The 13,487-nt window shown below is 41.8% G+C and overlaps 2 long non-coding RNA genes across 2 annotated transcripts in view; both read left to right on the top strand.

Annotated features, from left to right (window-relative positions):
- Positions 1-417: 417 nt before the first annotated feature.
- LOC132482013 (uncharacterized) lies at positions 418-10,273 on the top strand. The gene is made up of 3 exons (XR_009530859.1): positions 418-487; positions 5,225-5,419; positions 10,149-10,273. It is a non-coding gene; the product is annotated as an uncharacterized LOC132482013 (long non-coding RNA).
- Positions 10,274-13,487, top strand: part of LOC132482012 (uncharacterized) — a 9,806-nt gene continuing 6,592 nt past the window's right edge. Inside the window, exon 1 of the long non-coding RNA XR_009530858.1 lies at positions 10,274-10,343. This is a non-coding gene — a long non-coding RNA (uncharacterized LOC132482012). The remainder of the gene's footprint in view (positions 10,344-13,487) is intronic.

Below are 13,487 nucleotides of genomic sequence, written 5' to 3'. Positions count from 1 at the left end.
TTCCCATGTAAATTATTGCAGAGTGTTCCATAGACATCCCTTGCTATATGGTCGGTCTTTCTGTTATATGTATTTAATAGGTATTTGTACACGTATGGTAACCCTAATCTTAATTTTTCCATTCCCCCCAACTGTCCTTTTAGATAAGCATAGTTTGTTTTCTAAGCCTGTGAGTGTCCTTCTCTGTGGAAATATGTTCATTTGTGTCAGTTGTTAGATAACGCCTATAAGTGATATCATAGGATATGTCTTTTGCTTTCCGACTTACCTCATGTTCTGTGATTATCTCTAGGCTCATCTATGGTGCCTCAAAGAGCAGTGTTTCATTGTTTTCCATGGCTAATATTCCATTGTGTACATGGACCACTTCTTCTTTTTCCACTCATCTGGTGATGGACCTTTGGGTTGCTTCCGTGTCTTGGCCACTGTGAAAATTCCTGCAGTGCAGCTGTTGAAGCCTGTGCCTTCTCGACTCTGGACTTCTCAGGTGAGAGTCTCAGCGGTGGGCCTGCTGAATGGAATGGTGGCTCAATTTTTACTTTGAAACACAGCTCCTTTCTGTTCTCATTATTGGCTGTTACCACTTTACATCTCACCAGCAGCTAGAGGGTACACAGTTCTCTAAAACCCCTTCAGCATTTATTGTTTGTAGACTTTTAGCTGATGGTAGTTGGCATGTGTGAGTTGAAACCTTTTTGGTGGTTAGATTTGCAAGAGTCTAATAATTCCTGATGTTGAGCTTTTATCCATTTTCCTCTTGTTTGAAAATGAGTAAAACTTACCCCTCCATACTATCTCCTTGAAAAATGTGCCAGTTTGGAATTTTTTTGGCCATTCCCTTCCTCCGCACAATTATGTAGGGCAGGTGTCCTTTACAGCCCTGAGTCCTTGTGAATGCTAAGTGACCATTAGCTGTGGGTTTAATGCCGCTCTTGCGGGAAACGGCCACAAGGCGGCAGCATTTCTACATTTCCAACTCTGGGTTTTTGGGCAACAGAGCTTTTCTGGAAATCGTGTTAGTAAGCTGCAAATTAGAGTGGAATGTGCCAGCGCAAACCCCCAAGAGCTTATATCTCCTAAATTGTTGTTTGTTTATTAAATTTAATTTTTATTAATTATCAGAGCAAATTTGATAAAAATATAGATTCTCCTAGGTGTACAGTTTCTGGTTCATCCTATCAATGTATCTGTCTGTTCCTCTTTCGATCCTTTCCCGTGTATGTTATTATAGAGTGTTGAGTAGACCTCTCTTTGTATTCCATAGGCACTTTGTGATTATATATTTCATATGTATTAGTGCATATCTGTTAACCCCCATGTCCTAATTCAAACATTCCTTATTCCTTTCCATTTGGTTAAACATTAATTGGTTTTCTGAATCTATGCGTGTCCGTCTCTTGGAAATTGTTTCATGGGTACCAATGTTTAGGTAACACCTAGAAGTGATGTCATAAGATGTCTGTCTTTCGGTTTCTTTCTTACTTCAAGTTGGGTGATTATCTCTAGATCCTTCTATGATGGTGCCAACGGCACTGTTCCCTGCTTTTTCATGGCTAATATTCCATTCTGTACATGGACGACTTCTTCTTGGTGCATTTTTCTGTTGATGGACATTTCGGTGTCTTCCAGGTCTTGGCTATGGTACGTGTTGCTGCAGTGCAGGATTGCCAGCCTGTGTCTTTTTGATTCTGGTCTAATCAGGTGAAAGGCCCATGAGTGGGCCTACCAGATCACATGGTAGCTCCATATTTACCCTTAAACGCACCTCCATTCTGTTCTCACTACTGGCTGTGACCAGGTTTCATCCCACCAGCAGCTAAAGGGTACGCAGTTCTCTAAAACCCCTTCAGCGTTTATTCTTTGTAGACTTTTTTGCTGATGACCATTCTGACGGCTGTGAGGTGAACATTTTTGTACACTGGATTTGCATGGCTTTATTGATTCCTGATGTTCAGCCTTTTTCCATTCCCATTTTGTTAACAAAAAAGAAAGAAAGTAAAAGAAACAGAAGACAAATGTGCATAAAATATGCCTCTTGAAACTGTCGTTTTGAAACTTGGACGTCTTTTGAATGTTTTGATCGATATACGACCCCAGGATTTTTTTTCAGGGAGGTGTCATTTACAGGCCTGCAATTATTTTGAATATCAACTGACCATTAGCGCTGGGATTAAAGCTGCTGTTGTGTGAAACGGCCACAAGGTGGCAGCAGTTCTCCTTTACCAAATCCGGTTACTAGGGCAACAGAACCTCAATGGAAGTCGTGTTCTAGGTTGTAACTTAGAATGGAATGTATCAGGAAAGCCCCTTCAATTTATGTCTCACTATGTCTTGTTCGTTTTTTTAAGTTAATTTTAATTTTTCATCACAGCAAGTTTGATTACAATGTTTGGCATGTTGTAGGTGTGCAAGATGTGGTTCTTTTACACATATACATATGTCTATAGTTCCTGGGATCCTTGTCCCATGTACGTTATGACAGAATGTTGAGTACTCTTCTCTTGGTGTTCCATAGGTCTTTGGTAATTATATAGTTCACCTGTGTTTGTATATGTCTGTTAACCCCAATATCCTAATGTATCCAATCCTCACACCTTTCCATTGGTGAACCATAAGTTTGTTTAATGAATCTGTGATTGCCCTTCTCTGTGGAAATATCTTCACTGCTATCAATTTTTAGGTAACACCTATAAGTGATATCATACGATATGTGTCTCTCTCTTTCTGACTTAGTACAAGTCGCGTGACTACCTCTAGACTCATCTACGGTGCTGCACATGGCATTGTGTCCTTTTTTACTTTGGCTAATATTCCATCTGTACATGTACCAGTTCTTCTTTGTCCACTCATCTGTTGATGGACTTTTTGATTGCTTCCATGTGTTGGTTATTATACTACGGCGGCAATGCACATTTGCCTGCCTGTGTCTTTCCAATTTTGTCTTCTTAGGTTATAGGCCCAGGAGTGGGCCTGCTGGATCATACAGTAGCAAAATGTTTACTTTACAAAGGCACCTCCATTCTGTTCTCATTAGTGGCTCTTACCAGGTTACGTCCCTCTTAAACTTGAGGGTATGCACTTCTCCACAACACCTTCAGCATTTACTGTTTGTAGTGTTTTTTTGCTGATGTATATTCTGACCAGTGTGAGCTGATACCTCTTTGTGGTTGGATTTGCATGCGTCTCATAAACCCTTGAAATTGAGCTTTCTGGCATGTCCTTTTTCTCTTCAAACTGTGAGTACAGCTTACCTCTTCAAATTGTTTTCGTGAAGTATGTGTGACGTTTAGAAATATTTTGGCCATTACCTCCCTCAAGACTTCTTGTGGGCAGGTTTCATTTACAGCCCTCCAGTACTGGTGCATATGAAGTGACCCTTAGCACAGGTTTTAAAGCTGCTGTTGCAGGTAACGGCCAGAGGGCGGCAGCAGTTCTGCTTTTCCCAATCTGGTAACTAGGGAAACAGACCTTCCTGGCAGTGGTGTTCCTCGGTTATATATTAGAGTGGAATGTGCCCGGATAAACCCCCAAATGCTGATGTCTCCTTACTTATGTTTGTTTTCTAAATTGAATTTATATTTTTTATTGGAGTCATACTCCATTGTGTACGTGGACCACTTCTTCTTGGTGCATTCCTCTGTTGATGGACATTTTCGTAGCTTCCAAGTGTTGTCTATGGTAAATATTGCTGGAGTGCAGGATTTTCAGCCTGTATCTTTTTTTATGGTTTTGATTTCTTTTGCGGTACGTGGGCCTCTCACTGCGGTGGCCCCTCCCGTTGCAGAGCAGAGGCTCCGGATGCACAGGCCCAGCAGCCATAGCTCACGGGACCAGCCTCTCCACGGCATGTGGGATATTCCCGGACCAGGGCACGAACCCCTGGTTCCTGCATCGGCGGTGGACCCTAAAGCCCTGCGCCACTAGTGAAGCTCAGCCAGTTTATTTTATTATTTTTATTTTCTGGCGGTACGCGCGCCTCTCACTGTTGTGGCCTATCCCGTCGCGGAGCACAGGCTCTGGATGCGCAGACTCAGCAGCCATGGCTCACGGGCCCAGCCGTTCTGCGTCATGTGGGATCTTCCCGGATCGGTGCACGAATCTGTGTCCCCTGCATCGGCAGGCGGACTCTGAACCTCTGCGCCACCAGGGAAGCCCAGCCTGTTTATTTTTGATTCTCATCCTGTCAGGCGATAGGCCCAGCAGTGGGTATGCTTGATTGAATGGTAGCTCAGTATTTACCTTTCCAAGGCACCTCCTTTGTGTTTTCCTTACTGGCTCTTACCATGTTCCACGTTCAACCAAGGGTAGGCATTTCTCCTCAAACCCTTCAGCATGTACTGTTTGCAGACTTTTTGCTGATGGCCATTCTGACTGGTGTGAGCTGATAGGTTTTTTGTAATTTGGATTTGCGTGTCTTGAATTATTCCTAGTGCTCAGCATTTTTCCACGCCTTTTTAAAGTTCTGTTAAAATAACAGAAAAACACCGAGAGTACAATTAACCTCTTGAAATTGTCTTCTTGAAAGGTTGCCCTCTTTTGAATTTTTTGGTCAAGTTTCGAACCCAGGATTGTTTTTGAGGGCAGCTGTCATTCATAGGCCTGTAGTGAGTGTGAATATTTACTGAGCATTAGCACTGGGTTTAAAGCTGCTGTTTTGGGAAACGGCCACAAGGCGGCAGCATTTCTCCATTCCCAAATCTGGTTACTAGGGCAGCAGAGCCTTTCTGGAAGTCCTGTTCCTAGGTTGTAAATTAAAATGGAATGTGCCAGGAGAAACCCCAATAAGTTTATGTCACATTACTTCTTGTTTTAGTTTTTTTAATCGGGGTAATGATTAGAATACTGTTTGTCCTCAGTGTACACAATCTGGTTCATTTGTGCATAACATATATATATATATATACATATATATATATTCATGTACAGAGCCACTTCCCATATAAATTATTGCAGAGTGTTCCATAGACATCCCTTGCTATATGGTCGGTCTTTCTGTTATATGTATTTAATAGGTATTTGTACACGTATGGTAACCCTAATCTTAATTTTTCCATTCCCCCCAACTGTCCTTTTAGATAAGCATAGTTTGTTTTCTAAGCCTGTGAGTGTCCTTCTCTGTGGAAATATGTTCATTTGTGTCAGTTGTTAGATAACGCCTATAAGTGATATCATAGGATATGTCTTTTGCTTTCCGACTTACCTCATGTTCTGTGATTATCTCTAGGCTCATCTATGGTGCCTCAAAGAGCAGTGTTTCATTGTTTTCCATGGCTAATATTCCATTGTGTACATGGACCACTTCTTCTTTTTCCACTCATCTGGTGATGGACCTTTTGGTTGCTTCCGTGTCTTGGCCACTGTGAAAATTCCTGCAGTGCAGCTGTTGAAGCCTGTGCCTTCTCGACTCTGGACTTCTCAGGTGAGAGTCTCAGCAGTGGGCCTGCTGAATGGAATGGTGGCTCAATTTTTACTTTGAAACACAGCTCCTTTCTGTTCTCATTATTGGCTGTTACCACTTTACATCTCACCAGCAGCTAGAGGGTACACAGTTCTCTAAAACCCCTTCAGCATTTATTGTTTGTAGACTTTTAGCTGATGGTAGTTGGCATGTGTGAGTTGAAACCTTTTTGGTGGTTAGATTTGCAAGAGTCTAATAATTCCTGATGTTGAGCTTTTATCCATTTTCCTCTTGTTTGAAAATGAGTAAAACTTACCCCTCCATACTATCTCCTTGAAAAATGTGCCAGTTTGGAATTTTTTTGGCCATTCCCTTCCTCCGCACAATTATGTAGGGCAGGTGTCCTTTACAGCCCTGAGTCCTTGTGAATGCTAAGTGACCATTAGCTGTGGGTTTAATGCCGCTCTTGCGGGAAACGGCCACAAGGCGGCAGCATTTCTACATTTCCAACTCTGGGTTTTTGGGCAACAGAGCTTTTCTGGAAATCGTGTTAGTAAGCTGCAAATTAGAGTGGAATGTGCCAGCGCAAACCCCCAAGAGCTTATATCTCCTAAATTGTTGTTTGTTTATTAAATTTAATTTTTATTAATTATCAGAGCAAATTTGATAAAAATATAGATTCTCCTAGGTGTACAGTTTCTGGTTCATCCTATCAATGTATCTGTCTGTTCCTCTTTCGATCCTTTCCCGTGTATGTTATTATAGAGTGTTGAGTAGACCTCTCTTTGTATTCCATAGGCACTTTGTGATTATATATTTCATATGTATTAGTGCATATCTGTTAACCCCCATGTCCTAAGTCAAACATTCCTTATTCCTTTCCATTTGGTTAAACATTAATTGGTTTTCTGAATCTATGCGTGTCCGTCTCTTGGAAATTGTTTCATGGGTACCAATGTTTAGGTAACACCTAGAAGTGATGTCATAAGATGTCTGTCTTTCGGTTTCTTTCTTACTTCAAGTTGGGTGATTATCTCTAGATCCTTCTATGATGGTGCCAACGGCACTGTTCCCTGCTTTTTCATGGCTAATATTCCATTCTGTACATGGACGACTTCTTCTTGGTGCATTTTTCTGTTGATGGACATTTCGGTGTCTTCCAGGTCTTGGCTATGGTACGTGTTGCTGCAGTGCAGGATTGCCAGCCTGTGTCTTTTTGATTCTGGTCTAATCAGGTGAAAGGCCCATGAGTGGGCCTACCAGATCACATGGTAGCTCCATATTTACCCTTAAACGCACCTCCATTCTGTTCTCACTACTGGCTGTGACCAGGTTTCATCCCACCAGCAGCTAAAGGGTACGCAGTTCTCTAAAACCCCTTCAGCGTTTATTCTTTGTAGACTTTTTTGCTGATGACCATTCTGACGGCTGTGAGGTGAACATTTTTGTACACTGGATTTGCATGGCTTTATTGATTCCTGATGTTCAGCCTTTTACCATTCCCATTTTGTTAACAAAAAAGAAAGAAAGTAAAAGAAACAGAAGACAAATGTGCATAAAATATGCCTCTTGAAACTGTCGTTTTGAAACATGGACGTCTTTTGAATGTTTTGATCGATATACGACCCCAGGGTTTTTTTTCAGGGAGGTGTCATTTACAGGCCTGCAATTATTTTGAATATCAACTGACCATTAGCGCTGGGATTAAAGCTGCTGTTGTGTGAAACGGCCACAAGGTGGCAGCAGTTCTCCTTTACCAAATCCGGTTACTAGGGCAACAGAACCTCAATGGAAGTCGTGTTCTAGGTTGTAACTTAGAATGGAATGTATCAGGAAAGCCCCTTCAATTTATGTCTCACTATGTCTTGTTCGTTTTTTTAAGTTAATTTTAATTTTTCATCACAGCAAGTTTGATTACAATGTTTGGCATGTTGTAGGTGTGCAAGATGTGGTTCTTTTACACATATACATATGTCTATTGTTCCTGGGATCCTTGTCCCATGTACGTTATGACAGAATGTTGAGTACTCTTCTCTTGGTGTTCCATAGGTCTTTGGTGATTATATAGTTCACCTGTGTTTGTATATGTCTGTTAACCCCAATATCCTAATGTATCCAATCCTCACACCTTTCCATTGGTGAACCATAAGTTTGTTTAATGAATCTGTGATTGCCCTTCTCTGTGGAAATATCTTCACTGCTATCAATTTTTAGGTAACACCTATAAGTGATATCATACGATATGTGTCTCTCTCTTTCTGACTTAGTACAAGTCGCGTGACTACCTCTAGACTCATCTACGGTGCTGCACATGGCATTGTGTCCTTTTTTACTTTGGCTAATATTCCATCTGTACATGTACCAGTTCTTCTTTGTCCACTCATGTGTTGATGGACTTTTTGGTTGCTTCCATGTGTTGGTTATTATACTACGGCGGCAATGCACATTTGCCTGCCTGTGTCTTTCCAATTTTGTCTTCTTAGGTTATAGGCCCAGGAGTGGGCCTGCTGGATCATACAGTAGCAAAATGTTTACTTTACAAAGGCACCTCCATTCTGTTCTCATTAGTGGCTCTTACCAGGTTACGTCCCTCTTAAACTTGAGGGTATGCACTTCTCCAAAACACCTTCAGCATTTACTGTTTGTAGTGTTTTTTTGCTGATGTATATTCTGACCAGTGTGAGCTGATACCTCTTTGTGGTTGGATTTGCATGCGTCTCATAAACCCTTGAAATTGAGCTTTCTGGCATGTCCTTTTTCTCTTCAAACTGTGAGTACAGCTTACCTCTTCAAATTGTTTTCGTGAAGTATGTGTGACATTTAGAAATATTTTGGCCATTACCTCCCTCAAGACATCTTGTGGGCAGGTTTCATTTACAGCCCTCCAGTACTGGTGCATATGAAGTGACCCTTAGCACAGGTTTTAAAGCTGCTGTTGCAGGTAACGGCCAGAGGGCGGCAGCATTTCTGCTTTTCCCAATCTGGTAACTAGGGAAACAGACCTTCCTGGCAGTGGTGTTCCTCGGTTATATATTAGAGTGGAATGTGCCCGGATAAACCCCCAAATGCTGATGTCTCCTTACTTATGTTTGTTTTCTAAATTGAATTTATATTTTTTATTGGAGTCATACTCCATTGTGTACGTGGACCACTTCTTCTTGGTGCATTCCTCTGTTGATGGACATTTTCGTAGCTTCCAAGTGTTGTCTATGGTAAATATTGCTGGAGTGCAGGATTTTCAGCCTGTATCTTTTTTTATGGTTTTGATTTCTTTTGCGGTACGTGGGCCTCTCACTGCGGTGGCCCCTCCCGTTGCAGAGCAGAGGCTCCGGATGCACAGGCCCAGCAGCCATAGCTCACGGGACCAGCCTCTCCACGGCATGTGGGATATTCCCGGACCAGGGCACGAACCCCTGGTTCCTGCATCGGCAGTGGACCCTAAAGCCCTGCGCCACTAGTGAAGCTCAGCCAGTTTATTTTATTATTTTTATTTTCTGGCGGTACGCGCGCCTCTCACTGTTGTGGCCTATCCCGTCGCGGAGCACAGGCTCTGGATGTGCAGGCTCAGCAGCCATGGCTCACGGGCCCAGCCGCTCCGCGTCATGTGGGATCTTCCCGGATCGGTGCAAGAATCTGTGTACCCTGCATCGGCAGGTGGACTCTGAACCTCTGCGCCACCAGGGAAGCCCAGCCTGTTTATTTTTGATTCTCATCCTGTCAGGCGATAGGCCCAGCAGTGGGTATGCTTGATTGAATGGTAGCTCAGTATTTACCTTTCCAAGGCACCTCCTTTGTGTTTTCCTTACTGTCTCTTACCATGTCCCACGTTCAACCAAGGGTAGGCATTTCTCCTCAAACCCTTCAGCATGTACTGTTTGCAGACTTTTTGCTCATGGCCATTCTGACTGGTGTGAGCTGATAGGTTTTTTGTAATTTGGATTTGCGTGTCTTGAATTATTCCTAGTGCTCAGCATTTTTCCACGCCTTTTTAAAGTTCTGTTAAAATAACAGAAAAACACAGAGAGTACAATTAACCTCTTGAAATTGTCTTCTTGAAAGGTTGCCCTCTTGAATTTTTTGGTCAAGTTTCGAACCCAGGATTGTTTTTGAGGGCAGCTGTCATTCATAGGCCTGTAGTGAGTGTGAATAGTTAGTGAGCATTAGCACTGGGTTTAAAGCTGCTGTTTTGGGAAACGGCCACAAGGCGGCAGCATTTCTCCATTCCCAAATCTGGTTACTAGGGCAGCAGAGCCTTTCTGGAAGTCCTGTTCCTAGGTTGTAAATTAAAATGGAATGTGCCAGGAGAAACCCCAATAAGTTTATGTCACATTACTTCTTGTTTTAGTTTTTTTAATCGGGGTAATGATTAGAATACTGTTTGTCCTCAGTGTACACAATCTGGTTCATTTGTGCATAACATATATATATACATATATATAGATTCATGTACAGAGCCACTTCCCATGTAAATTATTGCAGAGTGTTCCATAGACATCCCTTGCTATATGGTCGGTCTTTCTGTTATATGTATTTAATAGGTATTTGTACACGTATGGTAACCCTAATCTTAATTTTTCCATTCCCCCCAACTGTCCTTTTAGATAAGCATGGTTTGTTTTCTAAGCCTGTGAGTGTCCTTCTCTGTGGAAATATGTTCATTTGTGTCAGTTGTTAGATAACGCCTATAAGTGATATCATAGGATATGTCTTTTGCTTTCCGACTTACCTCATGTTCTGTGATTATCTCTAGGCTCATCTATGGTGCCTCAAAGAGCAGTGTTTCATTGTTTTCCATGGCTAATATTCCATTGTGTACATGGACCACTTCTTCTTTTTCCACTCATCTGGTGATGGACCTTTGGGTTGCTTCCGTGTCTTGGCCACTGTGAAAATTCCTGCAGTGCAGCTGTTGAAGCCTGTGCCTTCTCGACTCTGGACTTCTCAGGTGAGAGTCTCAGCGGTGGGCCTGCTGAATGGAATGGTGGCTCAATTTTTACTTTGAAACACAGCTCCTTTCTGTTCTCATTATTGGCTGTTACCACTTTACATCTCACCAGCTGCTAGAGGGTACACAGTTCTCTAAAAGCCCTTCAGCATTTATTGTTTGTAGACTTTTAGCTGATGGTAGTTGGCATGTGTGAGTTGAAGCCTTTTTGGTGGTTAGATTTGCAAGAGTCTAATAATTCCTGATGTTGAGCTTTTATCCATTTTCCTCTTGTTTGAAAATGAGTAAAACTTACCCCTCCATACTATCTCCTTGAAAAATGTGCCAGTTTGGAATTTTTTTGGCCATTCCCTTCCTCCGCACAATTATGTAGGGCAGGTGTCCTTTACAGCCCTGAGTCCTTGTGAATGCTAAGTGACCATTAGCTGTGGGTTTAATGCCGCTCTTGCGGGAAACGGCCACAAGGCGGCAGCATTTCTACATTTCCAACTCTGGGTTTTTGGGCAACAGAGCTTTTCTGGAAATCGTGTTAGTAAGCTGCAAATTAGAGTGGAATGTGCCAGCGCAAACCCCCAAGAGCTTATATCTCCTAAATTGTTGTTTGTTTATTAAATTTAATTTTTATTAATTATCAGAGCAAATTTGATAAAAATATAGATTCTCCTAGGTGTACAGTTTCTGGTTCATCCTATCAATGTATCTGTCTGTTCCTCTTTCGATCCTTTCCCGTGTATGTTATTATAGAGTGTTGAGTAGACCTCTCTTTGTATTCCATAGGCACTTTGTGATTATATATTTCATATGTATTAGTGCATATCTGTTAACCCCCATGTCCTAAGTCAAACATTCCTTATTCCTTTCCATTTGGTTAAACATTAATTGGTTTTCTGAATCTATGCGTGTCCGTCTCTTGGAAATTGTTTCATGGGTACCAATGTTTAGGTAACACCTATAAGTGATGTCATAAGATGTCTGTCTATCGGTTTCTTTCTTACTTCAAGTTGGGTGATTATCTCTAGATCCTTCTATGATGGTGCCAACGGCACTGTTCCCTGCTTTTTCATGGCTAATATTCCATTGTGTACATGGACGACTTCTTCTTGGTGCATTTTTCTGTTGATGGACATTTCGGTGTCTTCCAGGTCTTGGCTATGGTACGTGTTGCTGCAGTGCAGGATTGCCAGCCTGTGTCTTTTTGATTCTGGTCTAATCAGGTGAAAGGCCCATGAGTGGGCCTACCAGATCACATGGTAGCTCCATACTTACCCTTAAACGCACCTCCATTCTGTTCTCACTACTGGCTGTGACCAGGTTTCATCCCACCAGCAGCTAAAGGGTACGCAGTTCTCTAAAACCCCTTCAGCGTTTATTCTTTGTAGACTTTTTTGCTGATGACCATTCTGACGGCTGTGAGGTGAACATTTTTGTACACTGGATTTGCATGGCTTTATTGATTCCTGATGTTCAGCCTTTTTCCATTCCCATTTTGTTAACAAAAAAGAAAGAAAGTAAAAGAAACAGAAGACAAATGTGCATAAAATATGCCTCTTGAAACTGTCGTTTTGTAACATGGACGTCTTTTGAATGTTTTGATCGATATACGACCCCAGGGTTTTTTTTCAGGGAGGTGTCATTTACAGGCCTGCAATTATTTTGAATATCAACTGACCATTAGCGCTGGGATTAAAGCTGCTGTTGTGTGAAACGGCCACAAGGTGGCAGCAGTTCTCCTTTACCAAATCCGGTTACTAGGGCAACAGAACCTCAATGGAAGTCGTGTTCTAGGTTGTAATTTAGAATGGAATGTATCAGGAAAGCCCCTTCAATTTATGTCTCACTATTTCTTGTTTGTTTTCTTAACTTAATTTTTATTTTTCATCACAGCAAGTTTGATTACAATGTTTGGCATGTTGTAGGTGTGCAAGATGTGGTTCTTTTACACATATACATATGTCTATTGTTCCTGGGATCCTTGTCCCATGTACGTTATGACAGAATGCTGAGTACTCTTCTCTTGGTATTCCATAGGTCTTTGGTGATTATATAGTTCACCTGTGTTTGTATATGTCTGTTAACCCCAATATCCTAATGTATCCAATCCTCACACCTTTCCATTGGTGAACCATAAGTTTGTTTAATGAATCTGTGATTGCCCTTCTCTGTGGAAATATCTTCACTGCTATCAATTTTTAGGTAACACCTATAAGTGATATCATACGATATGTGTCTCTCTCTTTCTGACTTAGTACAAGTCGCGTGACTACCTCTAGACTCATCTACGGTGCTGCACATGGCATTGTGTCCTTTTTTCCTTTGGTTAATATTCCATCTGTACATGTACCAGTTCTTCTTTGTCCACTCATCTGTTGATGGACTTTTTGGTTGCTTCCATGTCTTGGCTATTGTAATACAGCGGCAATGCACATTTGCCTGCCTGTGTCTTTCCAATTCTGTCTTTTTAGGTTATAGGCCCAGGAGTGGGCCTGCTGGATCATACAGTAGCAAAATGTTTACTTTACAAAGGCACCTCCATTCTGTTCTCATTAGTGGCTCTTACCAGGTTACGTCCCTCTTAAAGTTGAGGGTGTGCACTTCTCCACAACATCTTCAGCATTTACTGTTTGTAGTGGTTTTTTTGCTGATGTATATTCTGACCAGTGTGAGCTGATACCTCTTTGTGGTTGGATTTGCATGCGTCTCATAAACCCTTGAAATTGAGCTTTCTGGCATGTCCTTTTTTTCTTCAAACTGTGAGTACAGCTTACCTCTTCAAATTGTTTTCGTGACGTATGTGTGACATTTAGAAATATTTTGGCCATTACCTCCCTCAAGACATCTTGTGGGCAGGTTTCATTTACAGCCCTCCAGTACTGGTGCATATGAAGTGACCCTTAGCACAGGTTTTAAAGCTGCTGTTGCAGGTAACGGCCAGAGGGCGGCAGCATTTCTGCTTTTCCCAATCTGGTAACTAGGGAAACAGACCTTCCTGGCAGTGGTGTTCCTCGGTTATATATTAGAGTGGAATGTGCCCGGATAAACCCCCAAATGCTGATGTCTCCTTACTTATGTTTGTTTTCTAAATTGAATTTATATTTTTTATTGGAGTCATATTCCATTGTGTACATGGACCACTTCTTCTTGGTG

The sequence above is a fragment of the Mesoplodon densirostris genome, chromosome X (assembly GCF_025265405.1).
Source record: "Mesoplodon densirostris isolate mMesDen1 chromosome X, mMesDen1 primary haplotype, whole genome shotgun sequence".
Classification (NCBI taxonomy): domain Eukaryota; kingdom Metazoa; phylum Chordata; class Mammalia; order Artiodactyla; family Ziphiidae; genus Mesoplodon; species Mesoplodon densirostris.
This window is presented reverse-complemented; position numbering and strand designations above follow the sequence as displayed.